This window comes from Mus caroli, chromosome 18, assembly GCF_900094665.2.
Source record: "Mus caroli chromosome 18, CAROLI_EIJ_v1.1, whole genome shotgun sequence".
NCBI classification, from domain to species: domain Eukaryota; kingdom Metazoa; phylum Chordata; class Mammalia; order Rodentia; family Muridae; genus Mus; species Mus caroli.
The window spans coordinates 44,981,013-44,987,162 of NC_034587.1; the positions used below are offsets into that span (position 1 = coordinate 44,981,013).

Genomic DNA, 6,150 nt, shown 5'->3' on the forward strand with positions numbered 1-6,150 from the left:
GAGGCTTGGCTAGGGAGTAGGCATTATGCCTACGATGCCTAAGGCATGTTGATTTTTATAGGTGGAGGTTTCTGGACCATTTGCTGATGGCCAGAAGCTCAAGCAAGATCAGTCTCTGTGCCCTAGCTGTTGCCAGGGACAACAAAGAAGATCTGAGCTGCCCAAAGGAGAACAAAGAAAAGGAATGCACAGTTTTGAAAAAAAGATGATGGAGGTATGTTTTAGTCAGAGTTTCTATTCCTGGACAAAACATCATGACCAAGAAACAAGTTGGGGAGGAAAGGGTTTATTCAGCTTTCACTTCCAAATTGTCTTTCATCACCAAAGGAAGCCAGGACTGGAACTCAAGCAGGTCAGGAAGCAGGAGCTGATGCAAAGGCCATGGAGGGATGTTCTTTACTGGCTTGCTCAGCTTACTTTCTTATAGAACTAAGACTACCAGCCCAGAGATGGCACCACCCACAAGGGGACTCCCCCCCACCCCCTTGATCACTAATTGAGAAAATGCCTTACAGCTGGATCTCGTGGAGGCATTTCCCCAACTGAAACTCCTTTCTCTGTGATAACTCCAGCTGTGTCAAGTTGACACAAATCTAGCCAGTACAAGGTCTCTTACTGTTTCAGTCCTCCATGATTTCATCATGGAGTTTGAACGGGGCCAGTGACTTGGTTTCAGAATGGTGTTACTACTCAGACTCTTTAGGTTTCTTCTTACTAGAAGACATGGGAACCATATTACTATTTTTAAAAACCAGGAAAAACCACATCCATTTTCTGAATGAAGTCCTTTGGTTGGAAGCATCATTTCTTTGTGTTGTGTTAGATGTTATGACATGATTCTAGTTGTGGTTGTGGAGTGTGGAGTGTGGTGTGTGTGTGTGTGTGTGTGTGTGTGTATTATGTGTATGTGTTGTGATTGCAGGCATGTATGTGCCACACATGTAGAGGTCAGAGGACAGTTTTCAGGAGTTGGCTCTCATCTTCCACTTAGTCATGAGGCAGGGTCTTTCTTGACTTTTGTTTCTGCCATTTCGTTACATACCCCAGGTCAGGTGACTGGAACTTGTGCATACGTTTCTTGTCTCTGCCCGCTTCCCTTAGGAATGCAGGGATTCCAAATGATGTTGCCATGCATGGTTGTGTGGGCTTTTGTTTGTTGGTTTGCTTGTTTGTGTTTAACATGGTCTCCCAAAATCTGAACGCAGTTCATCAGGCTTTATCCTTTACCTACTGAGCCATTTTTCCTGTTCCTACAAAATCTTTTAAAACATGAGGATTTCTGGGAGAAAAAAAACCTAACATTTCCAATGCTATAAGTTTAGAAGCTATTTATGTATTTATATAATTATAATGACTAATGTGGTAGTCATGAAACATGTGTGGGCAATCAAATAAATATTCAATTCTATAGTTACAGGCACATATCTACTTTAGGGAAGCCATAGTGGCTAGTTGTAATGATATTGAATGGCAAACATTTAGAATAACCCAGACATCTATAGGACAGTACCAAATATGAATAATGTTTTAATAGACTACAGTTTATCAAAATATTCTTAAAATCTATGCATCCCTTTTCTCTCTCCTTATATTTTCATTATCACAGTAAACAACAAATATAATAATTAAAACTATAATTAGTTAATGGACAGAATAGTATGAAAGTCCTCTTTTCCTTCCCTTCCCTGAGTCCCTTTCTGCCATGCCTCTGACAGGGCTGCCCACTTCTGTCATTCTAAATAACACACTGCCCACGTAGATCCGTTAATGCCACATGGTGTCTGTTGTATCCCTGAGGAAGAACTCTATGTTCGCTCATCGTTCCCCAAATTGGTTTCCAAACTTCATACATCCATTTTTAAATTTTCACTTGTACTAGTTGTAGCATAGAGCAACCCATCATTCTAAAACAGGGTGAATTCCTAGGCTCTGCTTATGGTGAGACTTTGACCCACTCCACCAACCTCCTTTCAATACATTCTTTTGCGGGGGAGTGGGTTGAGAGGGGGGGCTTCTGTGGCTTTTATTTTTGCATATAAACCACTGGGGGGTCTTGATGGTGGGCACCCTAGCGATTATAGTGGAGTTCCGAGGGCTCCAGACACTAACTGGGAAGTCAGGTGACAGAAACAATGATTTAGACCAATCACATGATTACAAAGCTGGGTTTTCCTGGTGGTCAGGTGTGGACATCTAAGTAACAGGTGACATGGGAAGGGCATGCACTGGGCCAGCCTTGAGACACCTGGATGACATCTACAGAGGACCTAGCAGCTGGTAGCTCCAGAGATCTCCAGTTCACTTTTTACTTAGCCAGGGATTTTCTGGAGGACCTGCCAGCAAACTTGGCTTTGCTACCCAGCTCTTCCTTGACTATTTTTCTTTTAATTAGATATTTTCTTTATTTACATTTCAAATGCTATCCCAAAAGTTCCCTATACCCTCCCTCCCACCCTGCTTCCCTACCCACCCACTCCCACTTCTTGGCCCTGTACTGGGGCATATAAAGTTTGCAAGACCTAGGGGCCTCTCTTCCCAATGATGGCCAACTAGGCCATCTTCTGCTACATATGCAGCTAGAGACATGAGCTCTGGGGGTACTGGTTAGTTCATATTGTTGTTCCTCCTATAGGGTTGCAGACCCCTTCAGCTCCCTGGGTACTTTCTCTAGCTCCTCCATTGGGGGCCCTGTGCTCCATCCAATAGATGACTGTTAGCATCCACTTCTGTATTTGCCAGGTACTGGCATAGTCTCACAGGAGATAGCTATATCAGGATCCTGTCAGCAAAATCTTGCTGGCATATGCAATAGTGTTTGCGTTTGGTGACTGATTATGAGATGGATCCCCCCCGGGTGGGGTAATCTGACTGTACTTGGCCAGGCACTCCATCAGGTCAGTGATGAAAGTGTCCTCAGCCTCCCCAGATCAGTGGGACACCATGACACTCCAGCCAGTGGACAGGGCCAGCTGCAGAGACTCAGTCACAGAGCCGATCTGATTCACTTTGAGTAGGAGGCAGTTGCAAGACTTCTTGCCTGAGGCCTTGGCAATCCACTTAGAGATGGTCACTGTGAGGTCATCACCTACCACCTGGATACCCACACTAGCCATGAACTTCTGCCAAGCATCCCAGTCGTCCTTGATGGATACCACTGGGTAGTCTGGATGAAGGACTTGTACAGGTCAGCCAGCTGGTCGGGTGTGATGTACCTGCTGGGGTCATCCAGAGACTCGAAGTCCAGGTCATACTTACCAGACCTGTAGAACTCAGAGGCAGCCACATCCATGCCTATGACAACCTGGTCAGTGTAGTCGGCCTTTGAAATTGCAGTCTTGAGCAGCAACAGTGCTTCTTTGTTCTCTAGGATGTTAGGCGTAAAGCTGCCCTCATCACCCACATTAGTGGCATCCTTCCAGTATTTCTCCTTGATGACATTCTTTAGGTTATGGTAAACCTCTGCTCCAATGAACATGGCTTCCCAGAAACCGGATGCCTCCACAGGCAGGATCATGAACTCTTGCATGGTCAGCTTGTTGTCAGCATAAGAACCACTGTTGATCACATTGAAAGCTGGGACCAGCAGGACGACTTCAGGGTTGCCGGCCCAGTCAGCAATATGATGGTAAAGAGGCACCACCTTTTCCCTGGCACCAGATTTGCAGACAGCCAGGGACACTCCCAGGATGGCATTTGCACCAAAATTATATTTCTTCTCAGTGCGGTCCATCTCAATCGTCACCTGTTCACTCTTCTCTTGCTCCACAACATTCACTGTCTTGCTAACCAGAGCAGGTGCAACAGTGTTATGGATGCGCTCAAAAGTCCGTAAGTCACCCTTCCCCATGAAGTGGGTCTTATTATTGTCTCGGAGTTCTAGGGCCTCGTAGATACCAGTGGACGCACCGCAGCTCAGAAGAGACCTTTTGCTGTGTACAGATCCACCTCAACAGTGGGATTCCCACGGGAGTCTAAGATCTCTCTCTCTCTCTCTCTCTCTCTCTCTCTCTCTCTCTGGTATGGATCCTGAGAATAGACATGGTGAACTTCTGGCAGTAGGTTCGCTGAGAAGGAAGGTAAGAAGGTGCAGTAGACACCGAAGTAAACGTTAAGGACCTCAATACATTCTTAATCAATCTTTCCCCTCATTCTTGAAAACAATTTACAACCGTGAAACACATACACTCATGCAAAATTTAGCTTGACACATCCATTGTTTACATTTAAAAGTAAAACAGAGAGACAATAGTTACAATTCTTTAACAATGTGGATATTAATCACAGAACAAATTCTTTGAATGCCTTTTAGGTGATTGGCATATGTTCCTTGGTTATTGATCTACTCCTACTAATGGAGAAGATGATTAATGTGAGTTTTAGGAGCATCTTTACTACACAGTATGCTATTCTAGCTTATCTATGATGTTGCAACTTTATTTGCTGATGCATAACTCATATTTTTATTATTAATATTTAATTACAAAGTAATGGGTTATTATCATTTTTTTATTTGTTCATGGGACTATTTTCTTTAATTTTAAAATTAATCCCATGTCTTACTCTTTGGATTGTTTCTCATTTCTCTGCCCATACTCTTTCAGAAAGATTTTTTTTAAGTGTTAAGTTTTCTGAATATATAAATATCCATATATATGTGTGTATATATATACATATATATATATACATATATACACACATATATATAGTAGTTTTTGCACCACATATAGATTAGATATGAGTGAGAAAGGGGAATTCTAGATGTATAGAATTTTTACAAGAACTTACATGTTTTTTGTCTTTTCTTCCATCTGACTTTATTACTGGCCCTAAAATTCCAGAACCCATAAGATTACTGTCCCTACAGCTAAGGTGATATTCAACATTTATCACTTTCTCATTTGGTAAATCCAGCCCTGTGGTAACCACCTTGACTATTGATGTGAATCTCTTGAGGAAGACAGACCTGAGAGATGATGTCCTTTGTGTGCTGTTGTGGTACTCTCACTTGTCAAGTCTACAGCGGATCCTGAAGGCATGAGGAACATGTCAAGTGCTAAAGTGAGGAGAGAGAGCCTCTCTGGAGTCCTCAGCAGTGATTTACTTTCCTGGGTGTTTTCTGGATGTCTCCATTGTCTCCCCATACAGGATTCCTTTAAAATGTGTGCGACATAAAATAGTTCAGTTTCTGCAAGATAAGAGAGATGAGCTCTCCTTGAATTTACAATAAGAAAAAAAAAGTGTCTGTCTTCTGGGAAAGATGCCCTGATAAATGAATTTTGGAGGAAAGAATTTTTAACAATAACTTCATTATATAATCAGAGGAAGGGGGTTTAAGACATGAGCATTTTGTCTGTCTATTCTGTTATTTCAGCCAAGACTGTCCCAAAGCATTTTTGTAAGCTGTCTTTTGGATATACCTACGATTCTAAGTGAAGGGAAGCAAATGGTTTCTTTTGATAGGTCATATCATTTAGCTCAAACATACCTCTTTTATATCCTTTAGAATTTTGTGTAAGGCAATGAATAATAAAAATCTAGGCAAATGGAACTTTTCCAAATTATATGCACGGAAAAATTCACAGTTGGCCAGAGAAAATGAGCATTTAATATTTTGTTGCAGGGAGTCATTTAAATGAGAAAGTCAAATTCAGTTTTGGTTCCTGTGAAAAGAAGAAGCTAAGGAGAACAACGGGGTAAAAAAATGGTAATTTCAGTGAGAAAAATATGAAAAGGGAAGTCAGCTCACTAAATTAGACTGTGCAGAAGTTAATGTGGTAGTTAGAATAGTAAGCACACTGTTACATGTTCTGAGAAATACCTGTAATTTCCTGTATATTCATGTAGACAGGTGGTGAACATAACTTAGTCACCTGGGAAATAGAGACAGGCAATGAAGGTACTTACCTCTCAGACCAACTGTGATTATCAGTACCTTACACTTAGCCCAGAGTTTTCCAAGACATTTATTTTGATTCTACCACAAGCTTGTTAGTGGGTCAGGGCAGAATACAATTATGACCTTTTAAAGGAGGCTAATTGACTAGCTCAAGGTTAAATAGCTTGTCAGTGAAGACTCATATTAGAAACCTTATTATTTTGAAACTAATTCATGATTTTATTGTAATTTTATTGTTGCTGTACCAACCCTAA

The 6,150-nt window shown here is 41.7% G+C and overlaps 1 pseudogene; it reads right to left on the bottom strand.

The window, feature by feature from the left end:
- Positions 1–2,305: 2,305 nt before the first annotated feature.
- Positions 2,306–6,150, bottom strand: part of LOC110284533 — a 9,064-nt pseudogene continuing 5,219 nt past the window's right edge.